This window comes from Ornithodoros turicata, chromosome 1, assembly GCF_037126465.1.
Source record: "Ornithodoros turicata isolate Travis chromosome 1, ASM3712646v1, whole genome shotgun sequence".
Classification (NCBI taxonomy): Eukaryota; Metazoa; Arthropoda; class Arachnida; order Ixodida; family Argasidae; genus Ornithodoros; species Ornithodoros turicata.
In genome coordinates, this window is record NC_088201.1 from 178,860,465 (window position 1) to 178,878,448 (window position 17,984).

The 17,984-nt window shown below is 43.9% G+C and overlaps 1 long non-coding RNA gene across 2 annotated transcripts; it reads left to right on the forward strand.

Moving 5' to 3' along the window:
* The first annotated feature begins 1,522 nt into the window (after positions 1-1,522).
* On the forward strand, positions 1,523-4,280 carry LOC135373389 (uncharacterized). 2 transcript variants are annotated; one of them, XR_010416437.1, is made up of 5 exons: positions 1,523-1,694; positions 1,761-1,835; positions 1,973-2,177; positions 3,003-3,086; positions 4,096-4,280. It is a non-coding gene; the product is annotated as an uncharacterized LOC135373389 (long non-coding RNA). The 2 variants fall into 2 exon arrangements; XR_010416436.1 differs by having other exon boundaries at positions 3,003-4,280.
* The last annotated feature ends 13,704 nt before the right edge of the window (positions 4,281-17,984 follow it).

Consider the following 17,984-nt stretch of genomic DNA (forward strand, 5'->3'; position numbering starts at 1 on the left):
CAACGAAGCAACTATGCAGCTGAAGTATGTGGAGAAGGTGGGTAATCGCAGTTAATGTTACGCTATTTTCTACGGCCCATGCTCGGAGATGACGAGATAAATCACTGGACGTCTTTAAACTGTCAGAGTGGCGAAACGCAGCGCTCGAACCCTCTGAGCCGATGTCATTGGTGTCACTTTCATTGCCGGCGCGTTCTGGTAAATTTCGCTCCAATCCAAAACCCACACTTTCGAATAGCGCTAAGCCAGGGTTTTCACGATGATCGTCACTAGGGTTGGCCATGGGCACCTGCTTCGTTGTGTCACATGCTATCGATTCGGGCAGATGTAGAGTTTCACATTCGAGCGGGACAGCAGGGGTACTATCGCGTACATTTGGACAAGACGCGACGTTAACAGGCCGGGAACTATCCCCAAGTAGTGACATTGTAGCTCGTGCTTGCACCAACGCCTTCTGGGCAATGTACTTATCCCTGTGCTTAGGCATGCTCCTGCGAAAGTGCTAGCAAACCGTTAAATTAGTTTGGGCCTAGTACGAACACCTAAGCCTGAAACCGCAACTCGCTTCGTCAACAACGGATGCAAATATTTACATTCACTGAAGGCTTCATTCTGTTTACTGCTGTCAGTTGTCACGGCCAGTCCACGCACGCTATGATTCTACGAAACCGAATAAAACAAACAGTGCCAAAAATGAACGGCAGAAACCACTCCACCACACCCGCGTCTAACCGCTTCCCGCTTAAAGCAGCTGGATTGGATTGGGTCGGATTGGATAAATTTTCCGAAATTCACTTACTTATGTCACGACCTATGTACTAGTAAGGTTTGCTGAAATTCAGTTCTTATTTTAGTTTAATGTACACATTTTTTGCTTCTCTCTCGCGGGCATTAATAACATTATTCGCAAGGAATATTTTCTCTCCATGACGACGACTAACATAGCGCGCCCCCTGTACTCGTAGCAGGCCTGATCCTGAATGTGTTCCTGTACATAAGCATATGACAACGCCATTATTATTTTGTCGTTCGGTGTGGTTCCGTTTGTTGGCAGCAGGTCCCCCAAACTCACCTCGGAAAAGCGTGCAACGAAGAAGGCCGCCACTAGATACCCCACTGTTGCCGTTCCGGATCACTTCAGCGCGCTAAGTTTAGCGGCAAAATGTTTTTGTTGTTTCTGCGAACGAATCTAGTCTTTATATGTCCAAATAAAACGCGTATAACAACTTTCTCTGTCGTGTTTCATTTTTTGGTCCCGTTTTTAAACGTGTTGAGCGATCGGAAGGATCTAGTGCACGGCTGCGTGCATCACATAGCGTACCTGTCGTACCAGGCGCCGCAGGCGCTGCAGTCGTCCATTTCTCCTTCGGTGACTTGGCCTGGCTTGGATTGTGCTTCAACTGGATCTTTAGCGCGCTACAATCCACGCAAGCCAACGTCTGGTAACAATGGGGTATCTAAGGGCGGCCTCCGGCATTGCACGCATCGGGATAGGAACAAATACATGAGAAAATGGCGACCTTGGGGGACCTGGTTGGCAGTTATGTGTCGTGTATTCAATATGAGAACGAGTCGGAAAAGTATGTCGTCGAGCAGGACTCCACCATGAACTTCCACCAAATAGATGACTTCAACAAACAAAAGTTGTACGGTACTTTTTGGAATGCGACGAGGCGGCACATCTTACACGACAGGTAAGACGGTTTTGAGAGCTCACTTTCATCAAGTTTTTTTACTTCTTCATCGTAAAATCATTCCAGAAACAAGGCAGGATGAATGATTGACGCCGAAGCAGACGTAAAATGGGTGGCAAACGACGTGCAGAAGAAAAAAAGGTATGAACCGGCACTTGTATCGGCCACGAAGATTTATTCTCTGTGCTACTGACTGATTAGAAGTGAATCGCTATCACGCGTCGCACGACGTGCACCAGTACGCGCTGATCGAAACATGTCCTCTTTGCGGTTTTTAGGCAAGGCAGGGCAAACTAGCGAGAAGCACTGCACGAAGGCATGCAGAAAAAAATAGTTTCTATCCCTGGATTCCGCGAAAATCAGTTTATCGAGCACACGAACGTTCGAAAGGTAGAAGAAGACGTGGAACATTTACAGAGAGAAGTCCGGCGAAACTTAACCGTATGCTCCAAAAGGCCATCGCTTCGAAGCTTTTCCAAAGTGGTAAGCAGAACCTTGCGTATGTATGCTAGCTGCGCCAAGTTTGTTTATGAATATTTATGTATGTTCATGTATTATCTTCATGATTTATATTTCAAGTTTATTTATGAATGCACATGTGGTTTCTATTCATAAGTGATTTTTATGATGCAGCTTTCGTGTATACCATGTTGCACTTACTGGTGGAACAACGTTATTGGGCACATTGTGTGGCTGCATATTTTTAAAAATCAGGATTGGTTGCTTGTCAGAAAACTTAAAAAATTCAAAAATAGCTTTCAACAATAAATTTACTTGCACTAAAGGTACATACATGCACTACGTCATTCTATTGCTCCACTTCAGCAGGTGCTGTTGATCAAATATGGCTCTCTTGCTGTCTGTCTTTTCTTCTTACTAGCAATAAATAATGAAGTCACGAATGAGAAAGCTCCTGGCATGTTTGCGCAAGTCAGTTGCAGTGTCATTTCTGCTAAATGTGGCGCGTAATAATCCACTGCAATATTTTTATAGTAAATGTCTGAGGGAAAACGACATGGTCACAAACACTTATTGTAAAGACTTTTGTGCAGTAGGATGCATATCACACTGAAGTTCACCTGTTTTTTCAGTAATAGATGCTTGAGAGTTTTATATATTCTTACGAGTAATACTTCAAAAGCACGAATGTTCAGTGTTTCAGAACTCGACAGAAATGATGTTCCTTACAAGTAGTTTGACGGGTTATGTGATATACCAGCGAGGGTCGTATCAAAAGAGGCTAAAACATTACGTGTGGTATCTAGAAGTCCAATGGTTCTTTCTATTCACTAGAGACTACTTTGTCAGGTTCTGCTAAGACCCGTTTGAGCACCTCTGCACTCCCAGTCCCTCCAGGAGCCCTGACGAAAACCACACTGCCTGTGACATGCAGTAAGTTGTCCTGCTGCATGCCCTAAGCAAATTGCACAGTATGCATAACTCACATATAAGTATCTGTTTTGACATGTCACTATACCATCTTGTGTTAATAATCTGAAGTGGGACGTGGTCTGCAGTAAAAATAAATAAAAAACTGTGGACACAGTTGCTCTTGAGCTGCTCAGTGTTTCACTACGCATCTGTTGTAACATGCCACTCTGTTCCTCATGAGGTGGAAATCACAAAGTAGGTGGTGTTAAGAAAGCTTGATAGCTGTGCTCCGTGTGCCCTCAATTTTTACATCTTATCTCTCTGGTACACTGAACTTTTTGGTCTTAATACATGGGGTAGCAGGCAAATTTTGTTGCAAGTAATCTGTGTGTTCAGGGAAGGAGTCTCATATATGTGGCCTTAATTTACATCTTTTGAACTCAAATGAAAGCATCTCTATCAACATCTCGTTTAAACACAGAAGTCAAGATTTACAGCCATGCAGAAAGACAGTTCTGGTTTTCAGCTGAGCGTTCTTGAACACTTCTCGCCATTGCCACACCATGTGTGAACCCCTACTGATTTTTTAGATACATGAACCGGAACTTAGTAATAACTAAAAAAATCACTGTGGATCCTCGTTTCTTTTAATCTTTTCAATGCAATAGCTCTTACTAAACGTCTCCTTTGCTATCGCATAGGTGCTAAATCAGGTGAAATAAAATTCACTAGTTCCATATTTATTGATTCAATGAACCTATGCATATGAGCAACACAGTGGTCAGATCACGGGAGAACATCCAGGGATGCTAACCGAGAATAAAACTCTTCCATAAAGATAAAAATGGCTAGGAAGCGAGCTGGTGGAGATGATGCGTGATGTAAAACCCCGAGACTCGGGGGGGGGGGGGGTCTTACATCATGCATCTTCCATGCTGTCAGCATTTAAAAAAAATTTTCAGCTGGGGGATTTCTGGATAACACCATGTATACATGATGGCCACTCATATGTCTTGTTTTTTTCTTTCAGCAACCCTTTCGTAGTTCTTACAAGAAAAGCGGTGTGTTGGAAAAGAGGCACCAAAAAGGTCGCACACAGTATCGCACTTAAGCGTGCTGAAATATGAGACGTTAAAACAGTAACATATGATTCAAGTGTCCTCATATTTTTACTAATTTGCTGTATTGTCAAGCATCTCGCTTTTTTCCCTACTTTGCACGCACAGAATGAGGTCGAAAGATATTATAATATGACACTTGTACTGTCATAATAAATGCTGTCATATAATGATACTTATGTCACCCTTTTTCTTTTGTACAGGTTAGAGGAGGCCACAAACATTCTGCTGAAAGTTAAGACATAATAAATACATGTGCACTACTTCATACACAGGTCTTGTATGTTTGCATGCAGTTATACATAGTTGGTGAGAGAGGTGGGGAGAGGGGTATGGGAATTTATGCCAAGCATAAATACAGCAAATTATTAATGTGAAATTAGATAATTTATTCCACACGAAAAACAAAATCATGAAACAAAAGTTGGTCCATTTCGCTTTTACTTGTGCAATGATGTGTGGTACGATCCCATCAATGGAAAAAGCGAGTGTCTACAGTGATGCACAAGCTATTTCTGCGCTTGCTTTTTGGGCTTGTAAATTTTGAAAAGCGTATTCACATGCATCTCATGAAATTCACATGCATCTGTTGTTGAAAATGACAGAAGCTGTACTGTCGAGGTTGTGTGACATGTATTGGTAGATGGTAGTCTTACGTGGTCGTACGCGATTCTTGCAAATACGTACCATAACAATCCTGACAAAGTTCCGTTCAGCGTGAGAGGAGGGAGAAGGGGGCGGCCATGTGATGTCAGCAGACCACGACCAATCACGTCGTTGTATAGACTGCCCTCTGCGTGGAACATGCTAATGCTGCTCCCCACTCGAGGTCGCTGGTATGTGTAAATTCGTGACTGAGCACCAACGATCTCGTGAATCCCTATAAATGTCTTCGTGGACCCCATGTCAGAGCCACTGCGACAGGATGTATCCCAAGCAGCACAATGTACTGAAAGTCGAGTGCAGTAGGGGTGAACAGTATGCGTCTTACTAATGTTCTTTAGTTTCAAGAGTCTGTTCAAGGCCTTCCACCTACCCGTCCACCCCTATTGTACTCGACTTCCAGTACATTGTGCTGCTTGGGATATGACACAAAAAAGCACATCAGACGGCAGAACGACACAAAACAAACGACAAGGTCCTAGTATATAAGACAGCCTTGTTTGTTGCATTTTTCTTTTTCTTTTTTTTTTCTGGGGTGGTACTGTGGTGCTACTACGCATTGCGTTGTTTTGTAAGATTTGTAATATGAGGCCACTATATTCCGGTAAGTGCTTTGCTGTGTGTCATGACTGGCGAATTCGTGTATCGACAAATATGAAAGAGAGCACAGAATACGGTTGTTGGATGCGTTTTTTTATTGCATGCGCGATTACCAGAAATAGAAGCTGCAGATATAACAATCTCTATCGGTCCATGCCTATTCATTTCATGATTCACTGATGATTCCTTTAACAAGCACAAATAAATCTACGCAATTAGCTCTCTTTGTTCTTCCGTAATCATGCATCCCAACTATGGAGAGAAAATGTAGGTGGAGCACATTTTACAGATTGATCTTGGTAAAGCCTCTCGGTGATGAAATATGGTGATGCATGACAGTGTTTTAATCTTATTCTGTGAGTTTTCACGTTCCTTCTGTTGGACATGCCTTAAGTGAGAAATTATTTATTGAAAGGTAGTTGATAACATTTTGATGCAAAAATGAGGTTGTGACGCATTCTGAGAATGCTGGAAATGGCTACTATCGCCACAAGAAATCTTTATTTTAATGTAAAGAAATATCATTCTTATGATATCCGTAGTATATCCACAGAATATTCACTGGGGGACATTTGTGACGTCCCATGGTGGATATACAGTGGACGTTGTGAGGATACACGTGACGTCTGTGACGTGTGAGACCAATTTGGGAGATCTGTGGGATATTGGTGGTTTGCTGGGCAGTGTTCCTGTTGCGTTTCCAACGTGCTCAATCAATTCCATTCTTGAAGTCTCTTAGCCGCTCTTGTGATAACCGGAGAAATGCGTCGACGAGGTGTCTCAGGTGTGAACGTAGGACTACTGGCTGATGGCTCTGCAGTCTCCTTTTCAAGTCGAGATGGATGTACGATAAGTGTCGGTATATTTAGCTTGACCAATAGTGGTAGGATCCTCTCGAGATACGCGGGTCGCCACACATTTCGCGCTCTTGTGACCAAATAATAAACAAGGTCTACAACGTTGGTATTTGGTATTTGTTCACCATTGACAATGAGCTCAAACGTTTTACTATTCCAGCTGAGCACGGGTTTTAGTAAACGCAGTAATTGGCTTGCTCTCATCTTGTAGCCGCTGCTCATAAAATTAACGATGGCATCTTCCTCCTCGTCCGCTTGAATCTGTGTCTGCTCTCTTGTCGATGCCACATGATTTGTCTCCTCACCTGCTGCACTAGGCTGTCTTAATGTGTTCGCGGGAGGATGCAATAGCTTGTGCAAGTACTGGATGATCTCCTTGGCCTTGATATCATCAGGCTCCTGTTTATTCAATATCGACGGAATAGTGCTTTCCCGATAGGGAACAAGCTCGTATTTCTGCATTATTTAAATGCCGATTGCTTTTGCGATGCTTTTGCCCGCTAAACTTGAAACGAGACCTAACAAGGGGGGCAACAAAAATTGCAAAAACCCGCCGGACTGATGAAGAATCCGTTTAACTTTCTTCACATCTGCACGGTCTTGCCTGGAAGCCAGTGTCCTAATGGGTGTTGCAAAAGGCTGCAATTGCTTTTTAACTTTCGGCGGTACGTCGATGTTTCCTTTGCAGAGGTTCATACAAATCTCCCTGATTGTTCGTAGCTGTTCCCTGCTGGCATGTTGAATCAGGTTGTAACGATCTTCCCCTGTCTTTGCTTCAGCGATCATACGAAGGAAACGAATGTGTTTGTTAAGCCTTTTCATGACCTGTATACGATCTGTCTGTGATCATCCGGGAAAATGTTAGTCCACACCTTATAGTGATTGTTGCTCTGTTGAGACAAGTCGATAACTAAGTATGAGTATGGTTTCTGACAGGCATCTTTATATATCGTGGGCAACAAATCATTTCGCCCGAAAATCTGCCTGGACAGCATACGCAGCTGGTCTGTAGTGCGTGGTGAACGAAATAAAACGAGAGCCGTGCTATTGAATTGTATTGTGCGATACAAAGGGTCGTTGACGAACAGGTATTGCGAGATGAACACAGCCGTGATTGACAGGTGGTGACACCCAGCGATATAAAATTTGAAGATTTCTTTGAGTCTTTGCCGGTCGGCTAAACAGTCGTCAAATATAAATAATGAGTGGCTATAATTCTCCGGATCTGCAGGGATGTCTTGACTGAAATTTACTTCAGGAAGAGTATCGAATACCGGCTGCTTATAAAGAAGATATACCATATTTGCTTGAACGGTTTGTCAAAGAGGACAGCTCTGTGTTTAATTAGTCGTGCCACGAAGGTGGATTTCCCACTTTGACTAGCCCCTGAAATTGACACCGAGGCAGGCGTCACGAACCTAAAAGGTGCTATCACTGTCATTTCGTGCAAGGGAATGAAGTCTGGTCAAGATACGTTTCGTTAGATAAACAAGTCCGTGCTTGCAAACTGCAGGGAAAAAAAGCAAACTGCAAAGGTAGGTTCGACTGCAGAGTTGACGATGTAAAAAAAAAAGAAGACTCCTCAAGGTTGCCATGCTGGCAACTTCTTATATAAGAACTGTCTGACGCTCAGCTCCTTCACTCTCGAACCTCCTTCTGAGGAGGTATGGTGTTCAGAATGATGAAATATTTTGCAGTGTTCTAACATGTGCTCCTTTTGTTTTCAGCCAGTCCAACGTGTCCGAAGGATCATCGTCGTCATCATTGCATCAGTGTACAAGTAAGCATCATGTCTTCGTCGATCTTGCATAAACCTGACAAGTTAAAGAAATGTGGAGAGTTTCAAAAAATGGCGACAATTCCTAAAAACATCAAGTATGATGTGGTTGATGTTAACAAAATTGAAACGAGGTATGGCGAGGCGGTCTACGTAGAAATTATGAAGGATCACGAGCACGTAAAGGTGTTCCTTCCAGCTCGGTTTCATAAACTAAGCACTCAAGACATCGAAGACATGAGGAACACGAGCGGACTCTGGATGGAGAAGAAAGAGCGAGTTGGAAAAGACGGGAAACGTCTTCTTTCGCCAGACATCGTGTTCGGTCAATCCGAGTAAAAAAATAAAAAGAAATGGTGACATGCCACCTTTGTCCTCCGGCCGATCGGCAGCACTACACAACAGCGCTGGGACTTCAAGTTCATCTGGCTAACGTTCATAACCTTGCAACACCCTGTATCCCATTTTGTGAGACACTCTGTACGCTCCGCAACTATACCAACCGCTATGAGCTTCATCTACATGACAGAGACGACGACGGGCAGGATGTCAGCACATTCTTTCATGAAAACGGACGCTACCTTGCCGGTGTACTTCGACATTTCGGATTTCCGTTACGCTTTTATGTTTTGCTGAAGGCGGAACTCGGTCGACATACGCCTGAGGACGAGATCATATTTGTCACTCAATTTATTCCTTCGAGTGTGCATACGCTGTGGTCGGAACGAGACGTAGAACGTGCTGTCATTGAAGTAGGCACTGAAGTCACCAACAATTTAGAAAAGCTTGAAATGCAAGGGTCGGGATTTTTCTTATTTCGAATTCACGCCTGCATTCTTCATGTCAGTCGTCTCGCACCACAGCTCATTGGTTGTACCGACTTTGAATTGCCAAACGAATTGAAAAAAAAGTGTCGGTGTCTTCTGAGTGTCGACCTTCACGAGGATAGTGAACAGAACATGTTTTTCGCATTTTGCGTGCTTGCCGGTCTACATCAGCAAAGCCTACATCAGCCTGCAAAGGGTTCTTACAGATGCAGAGCTTCATCCTACAGGTCATACCTGTCTCAATATGTATTTCCAGAGACGTTTCCTGTAGTGTTCCCGAAAGATGTAGAAATGTTTGAGAAGCAGAACGATGTGAGCATTAACGTGTACGGTTATGACAAAGACGAAAAATATGTTTACCCGATTAGGGTTGTCGACGACCAGTGCAAGAAGCATGTCGAGCTACTGCTGATTGACTTCCATTTTGTACTCATTACTAATTTCAATGCTTTGTTCACACCACCTGGTTATTTTCACTGCAAACGATGTACGATGGGTTTCACCACCCCGGGTGTACTCGCCGATCATCTACTAATGTGTAAACAACAAAAAGTGTCCAAGACTATTTTTCCAAAGAAGGGTGAGACACTGTCGTTTGCCGGAGAGCATTTGATGTCGGAAGTTCCCTTCTACTGTGTATACGACTTTGAGAGTGTACTATCACCGTGTTCGGGAGGCGGGAATGTCTACGAGGAACACATCCCTTCATCCTTCTGTCTCCTCGTCATACGCTCGTGCGATTCGTATGTCTTGAAGAAACATATTTACCGTTGTGCAGACTGCGTTTCCGTTTTCATGGAACTATTGCGTAATTTGCATGATGAGCTGTATGCGATGTTGCACGAGACTGTGCCCTTGCAAATGACCCCAGGAGACGAACTCGAACATTCTGAAGCCACTCACTGTAACATCTGTAAAGAACCATTCACTAAGAAGCAGAAAGTGCGAGACCATGATCACGTAAGTGGAGAATTTCGCCAATCATTGTGTCAGGGATGTAATCTGAAACTGCGGATACCACGGAAAGTGCCCATCATTGCACATAATGCCAATTATGACCTCGGATTCATAGTAGCTCATCTGCACCTGCTTCGGAAGACAGACATCAGAGTGATAGCCTCCAGTTGTCAAAAGTTTAAGGCTATAGACATTGGTGTGTTCCGCTTCATAGACTCGTTAAGCTTCCTCAATGCTAGTCTCGACACATTTACGAAAAATCTATGTGACAAAGGTGAATCTAACTTCAGGTGTCTGCGTCAGTTTTTCGCAGAGGAGGACTACTTCAGGTTGGTTGTACGTAAAGGGGTTTTCTGTTATAACTACGTTACCTCTTTTGAACGTTACGACGAGCCCTGTTTGCCATCACGTGACCAGTTCTTTAACCAACTGAACGGATCAGAAGTGAGCGAGGAAGATTACCGCCATGCGCAAAATGTGTTTGAAAAATTTAAACTGAAGAGCCTGGGCGAGTACTCGGATTTGTACCTTCTGACGGACGCATTGCTTCTGGCAGACGTGTTTCAAAACTTCCGAATATGGGCGTTGGAGACACACAAAATTGAACCACTTCATTTCGTGTCACTCCAGGGACTACCCATGTCTTGCACACTAAAAATGAGCCGGATTAATCTGGATTTAATCCACGATCCCGATGCCTATCTGTTAATTGAACGGGGCCTGCGTGGTGGTATGACCCAGTGTTCAACGCGAATGGCCACTGCAAATGTCCCAGGGACAGATCAGTACGATCCCGAAAAACCAAAGACCATAATTCATTACATGGACATAAATGGACTCTATGGCACAGTGATGCGTGAACCACTCCCATTCGGAGACTTTGAATGGCTGTCACCCGAAGAGGTTGCAGGTTTAGATGTAACCCTTGTTTCAGATTATGCAGACGTTGGTTATTTTTTAGAGGTAGACCTGGCCTACGTACAAGAGCTCCACGAACGACATAAAGATTTACCGCTCGCGCCCGAAAAAATGAGCGTCCCGTATGAGTTGCTTTCGGATTATCAGAAAGACCTGATGAAAAAATTTAACCTCCCACAGCATGATATAGAACCGAAATTACTCCTTACATTGCTTGACAAGAAGAAGTATTTTCTTCATTATCGCAGTCTAAAGTTGTACCTACAGTTGGGTCTTCGGCTCGAGAAAATTCACCGGGTGCTCAGGTTCAAACAAAAACCATTCCTGCGATCCTATGTTGACTTCCATCATGAACTACGCAAGCAGGCAACCAATACCTTCGAACGTAACCTGTACAAGTGTTTAATTAACTCCGTATATGGGAAAACATGTATGAATGTACGAAAGTTCGTCGACTGTCGCTTAGCAACTTCCGAGGAGCATGTGTTGAGATTCTTGCGTAAACCGAACCTCAAACAATTCAGGGCTCTAAGCTCTAACGTAGTCTTGTTTCAGTTCGCTCAATCGATAGTCCATATGCGACAGCCTCTGTACCTGGGGTTCACTATTCTCGAGCTGTCTAAAGTCATGATGTATGACTACTTGCTTCGGGTAGCCCCGGACACAAGGCTCTTGTATATGGACACAGATTCTTATATCGTGATGCTGAGCGATGAGAAGGCCCTTGCGGAGCTCGCCGATACCCACCTTGATACATCTGGTCATTCTTGTGATGACTCGATGTATTCTACGAAAAACAAGATGGTGCTAGGAAAATTTAAGAACGAGATGCCCCACGACCACATCCTAGGGTTCTGTTGCCTGAAACCAAAGCTCTATGCACTAGACTTCCATAGTAAAAGACGATACAATCGTGCTAAGGGGGTGAAACAATGTGAAGCCCAGAAGTTGCATTATTCAATGTACATAGACTCTCTTAAGCTTGGTGAAGTGTACAAAGTTTGTCAGAACCTCATTGTGCGCAAGGAAAATATAAATAAAAGTGTATGTGTTATGAAAGTAGCTTTAAATCCCCTAGACACAAAGCGTTTCATTTGTGAGGATGGTATCCACACGTTACCCTTTGGGTGCGCATCCAATGGAAAGATGTAGACAGTTTTTATGCATATGTTGCCCTACCTGGCTGTTGTTGTTGTAATGCTGTTTTTTATATATATATATATATAAGATTGTGCCTGTAACGACATGGAAATAAATACAATTTTATTGTGTCAAAGTACACTGCAACATGACATGTTGTCTGTCTTTCTTGGGAATTGCTTCCGTACAAGGACGGGTACCAGCTTGTCGTTCAGTGTGAAGTTCGTTGACGAAAATCTCTGAGTGCACTCTCGGAGCGAGAATCCACAAGCGAGTATGCTGCCTACATACAGGCAGTAGAGGCCACATGTAGCTGATCCATAGCCCTGAAGTCTTTTCTTGTTATAGTAAAATGACCTGGTAGGATGAATGAATTGGTAGAATTTTTTGTAGACGGGCTGAATGCCGTAACTATCAAAATACGTAACCACATTGTCACCGGAAACATAAGTCATGGTCCAGTGTTCACCGTTACTGCTCCTTGGAGCTGTGTTAATCACATAAATCCCGGGTATGGCTTCCTGTCTTGCGATTTCATTGCATGCAAAGGTTCCCCGAAACAGTTCTCTGGTGCAGTAGTGTCTACTGAATGCTGCATAGAACTGCCACTCCTCCATGTTTATTTTTCAGACAAATTTCACTCGTCTGTCTTTGTTGATTTCTAGCACACGTGGTGTTTCGGATACAAACAACACCGTAACTGCTTCTGTTAGATTGGCAGCAAACGTTAGGGTCAGACGAACGTTGGCTTGAACAACAGGACAAAGAGCATTCACTTCTGCATCTGGAGTCAGATGGTAATAAAGCATAAATGTCTCTTTTGCATACGCAGCTGGAGCTATTGGTATATCCTTGCGTTTTAGTTTGTGAAGCAGGTGTATATAGGCTTTGGAATAGATGTCTCGTTGGAAGTCGAACTCATTCGTGTACTGTTGTCCACCAACGTCCAGCAGTGCTCGTTTTAGTTTGAAGTTCTCAAGCTTGAATGGGTTTCGTGGTCTGCTACCTTGGTAGGCATCGCTCCTGACCATCAATACTGTTAACTTGGAGGGAACTCGCTCGCTGTACAAGTCGTCAAATATCACCTGAGATTGGTTAGGGGCGATGGTTCTGTACTTAATTTGCAGTCCTCGGAGAAGGTATACTGCAGGTGTTGTTTGAAGTCTTCGTTCTATACCAACGAGTATACTCGGCGGTAACTGAACACGTCGGAGATAGAGCACGATACGTGAAAATTCCACAGTGTGCTTTTCTGTTGCACCATCAGCTTGCAAGAGACGAAAATCGTCCGACGCTTGACGTAGCACAACTCTTATGTCGGTTCCGTTAAGAATGAGCTTCTGTTGTTGACATATGTCGCTGAAGATTGGGCTGTACATGTCACACAGTGCCGATCCTTTGGTTCGCTTGTAACGAGCGAAAACTCCTTTTGAATCAGATGTGGGAGCATATACCTCACTCGTGCCTAAAGGGTCTGGCTCGTATAACATTGCTGAAAGGGTGTGTGTCTGAGTTACATTGTTGGCATTCGTAATGATGTCCAAGTAGGAACGGTAGCCATAATGTTCGAAACTCGAAACCAAGGTTGAATTCAGGTAGATATGTACGTGTTGACACAATGATGAACCAAACGCTTGGACAGGTATGACTGCATCAGGTGTTGTTGAAGTGCTTGTTGTAGTTACCACTGGATCTCCATTCTTTCGAATGATCTTGCACTGAATACGCACAAAGCTGGATTGAAGATCTAAGAAGCCCCCACCCAGTCCCGGAACATTGTACTCGATCACTCCGCTTGATGTCGGAGCAGATACTGGGAAAAACTCGACGTATTCAGACTTCTCCAAAGCAAAGTTTGTAGGTGGAAGAGAGAAGAGTTCCAGCTGGTTTGTAGTACACACACAGGAATCTTTATGCACTACTGCAATAGACATTTCTTTTTTTTTTTTTTCTGTCAAGTAAAGAAGTCAGATTTCCTCCGCTTCTCCGCAGGTCGAGCTTTTTTAACGGCCTTGCGTTTTCTTCCTTTCCCTGTGAGTCTCTGAAGTAACTCGTCACGAGTTTTATGCACTGTGCGGTCTACTCCTTTCTTGACGGCTTCTCGAAATGATGCTCCTTGCTGGACTTCCTCGGCTATATGTCTTCCAGTATCAAGGAGCTTTCTTCCAACGTATGGCGCTACCTTCTTGGTCAGTATGGGCAAGAAACCCCTCAATACGTCACCAAATATGCCTCCTCCAATCTGATAAAGCTCGGGAGCAGTATAGTGTGGTAGATGCTCTCGCTTTCCTGCACCAAAATGTGCTATGCAACATGGTGGGTTTGTTATATACAATTACGTAGGTGGATCGTCAACCCGACACGTCCAGAGCCAGAAATGAATGGAATGAAATCACCTATCTCGTTTGCCAACTCGATTTGAATGGTTGTCAATTCCTTCGCAGATACATATTTATAGTACAGGTTTGTGAATAAATAAGACATCACATCATTCCTACCCGGGACTCTGAACGGTATCGATCGAGGAAGTGGTGCTGTCACGTCATCCACAAATTCGTTCTCGATGACATCGCAGTATATGAAAATATAGTTTTGAGCAGGGAATAGACAAACGTCTCGTTCGGCGACTGCATAACTTGAGAAAGTTGTCCTCTTTCCGAAGCCCAACATCAAAGCCAAATAAGGATGAAAGGTCACATTGCCATCGTTCATGCGTTCCAGGTGACAAATTCCGTTGTATGGGTTACATACGAGGAGACGAGCATCTTGCGACAAATGAAGTTTTGTTCGATAGGCATGGTTAATGGAATTAACGAGGTCCTTCCCCGATTCGTAGTAGCCTTCTGGAACTTCATACTTTACCGTTCGTGAATGATAGGTAACTATGTTAATCGTTTCTTCCGTATCCACCTGGTATTTGAGTAGCTTCACGGGTGACCCTCTGTCCAACTCTCCACAGCCGATTATCTTTTCAGCCATGCCAAGCTTAGCGGCAAGAGTTGCGCTAATAATGACCGCTACCACGTATAATTCTTGTCTTATACTGCAAATGTTTTGCTAAAAATTGTCTCAAAGACAAGAGAATGTTTTCATTAGCGTTGAACTTGACCTTCTCTGTTGCTTCAATCGTAGAACCAAGGAATGTCGTTTCCGATATACTATTGACTGTGTCAGTTACATTTTTAATCGCAAAAGGGATGTTGATTTCTGTTAAGGCGGCCTCCCACCTACCCTCCAACGTCTGTGGATGGGCTAGCTTTACTCGGAACTTGCTCATTGTGTTGTCGGGAAACACATCCAAAGATGCATTTGAGAGCAGGTTCACATAGAACTGGTCAACCATGTTTTTTTTTCTTTTTCTGATGAAATTTCTATACGTACGCTTAATTTATATCGCCAGAAAATGCGTTGACGTTGTCACAGCGAAACTAGCGTGCTGCGGTTTGAAACCGAAATTACAGTCGGTCAATAGCTTGAAACCAGAGGGCATCTGGCAACACCTAGGAATTTGAAACTGAAACCAGAACTACACGTGGAGCAACCAAGCTTGGCGTCCATTCATTTAAAACCGAAACCGAAACTACAGACGGCCAATGCTTGAAAACTAGAGGGCGCTTGGTGGGAACCGAAACTACCTGGCGCTCTGACACGGCAACCAAACTAGGTGACGGACTGACGTCAACCCGATCGGAAAAATACTATTAAATGTCATCAGATGTTATTGCCTGTTATTAAATGTATTTGTGTGTTATTACATGTCATTTGTGTGTTATTACATGTCATTGTGCATTATTACATGTCATTGCGTGTTATTAAATGTCATTAAACGTGCATCCAGGTGCCCATCAAACACTATCGACACGTGAGTTCCCATTGTTTATCTGAGTTAACCGTTACCTTATCCTGGCGGGGCATGTTATTGAAACCTGGGAACCCATTGTTCACACTATCGATACATGATTTCCATTGTTTTCTGATATATCTTATCGTGCGTGTGCGTGTCGCATGTAACCTGAGCGGCCCTTTGTTAACAAGTGCTATATCTATCACTACTGAAGAACAAGGCTCGAAAGAAGGGTTTTGCGCAAATGTTCACTGCAGGCCCATGTATGCATAATATAAACCCTATATAAATATCGTATTCCAGCTTCTGCACTGTAAGTGAACCCGGACATATGTTCGGAGGGGACCACGCTCTTTGTTGCTACAGCCCTGGGAGCCGAGTGCCTTTCGAGCTAGAGTCAAGTCTTTTGTCCTAGGCTGCCTCCATGTCTATGAAAATAAAGCTCAAATTGAAATCCATAAACGAGAAGGCAAGGCGCTATTCGTTCTGGCTACATAAAAGCAGGACCAAGCTGTTACATAAACTTCAAACTGACACATTAAGCGGCCTTGGTAATCGCCATTCATTCCACCTTTCTCACCCGATGGCCTTGTTCCAAATGCGGGAGATCAATGACACGCATGACACTGCATGCAATTTTGAACTCCCTTCGAACAAACGTGTTTCGAATAAACGGCGTCGATTAAACGGCTTTCCATCAAACGGTTTTCGACCATGCGGCGTTCGATCAAACGCCTTCGATCAAACGGCGTTCGACCAAATGAGCGGACACCACGGCGGACGTGTTTGTCACGTTCAAACACGAATTGACTCACGATAATCCCATTCAAATCCACACATTCAGCCAAATTCGAACTTCATACACTTCCAAACTGACACACTAAATGGTCTTGGTAGTCTCCATTCATTCCCCCTTTTTCATCCTATGACCTTGTTCCAAATGCGGGAGAGGAAGACCCGGCCCTTGTGCTCGCCCGCCTTTCGGTGCATATGAGCATTCGGATGTTCTGGACGTTTGGTGCTTATGAGCAGGTTCTCCCCTCCTGCTCATTTCCACCAAACGCTCAAAATCACCAACTTTTTTTCGGTGCATATGAGCGTTTGGAGGTTTTGAGCGTTTGGAGGTTATGAGCATTTGGTGCATATGAGGCACAACCGGAAAAGACAGGACGAGCATAAGGCCACCTAACGATCTAACCTTGAGTGATAAGTTTCTAAATTACATAAAATTAAAATTGCATTACATTTAAATTACATTAAGTTGCCGCGTCTTGCCCCGTGGATACCATCGGATGCATTAACGTTTCAGTTAAACACCGGAAAAACAAGAGTGCCCATATTTTGCACATACCTAGATGAATGAATAAAGAAATAGGATATACCTAGGTGAATGAATAAAGAAATAGGATGTGAAGTTACATTGGCAGAATAAGCCAGCGACACGCTGCTGCACAGCTCACAAGAAGAAGGACTACAGAAAATCGCGCTTGTTTTGCGGGTCTCTACATTACAGGCAGAAGAAACCGATTTCTTTTTCGCTTTAACGCAAGTACCAATCCGGACAATTCTCACATGCAATAAATCGGACGTGCAGAGCCACCTATGAGTAAAGTTTCAAGCGCATAGGGCGACGCGTCTCTGAGACGGACGGCGTCCAGTCAAAAATGTCGCATCTTGTCCCACCTTACCCTGTGTATGGCACCATTACGAGGTAGCTTTCCTCACACAACCAATAACAGGGGACTAAATCAAGGGAACTTCCCATTACGTCACGTCAGTTTTGGTAATTGGCCTTTTCCGTGTAAGCGTAGGCGCATGCGCAGCCGACTGCGGGCGCCTGCCATGTCATTTTGGGGGAGATAAAAGATTTCGAGGTTACGCGGACCTTTGAGGCCAAGAGTTGGCGAAGCTTTGTACTTAAAAACAGTACAATGCGCGTTCACTCTTTCCGGATTATTCTTGCAATCTCCTCTGGCTGCTTTTCCACGGGACGTGTCTGTCCGAAAAGCGTCGCCATGTCCAATTGGGGTTAGAATACGACGTTCGTCTTTCCGTCCCTATGGGCGACACGATGCTTGAAACGGTCCATTCGCGCTTGAAGGAGCGGCGCAAAGACGCCTTCGGGCAGAAAGATGTCACCGATGCAAAATTAATAATGATTCGGGGCATTACGTCGGGAGAAAAGTGTGAGGTTTAGTTCCGTGACACATCATCGAAC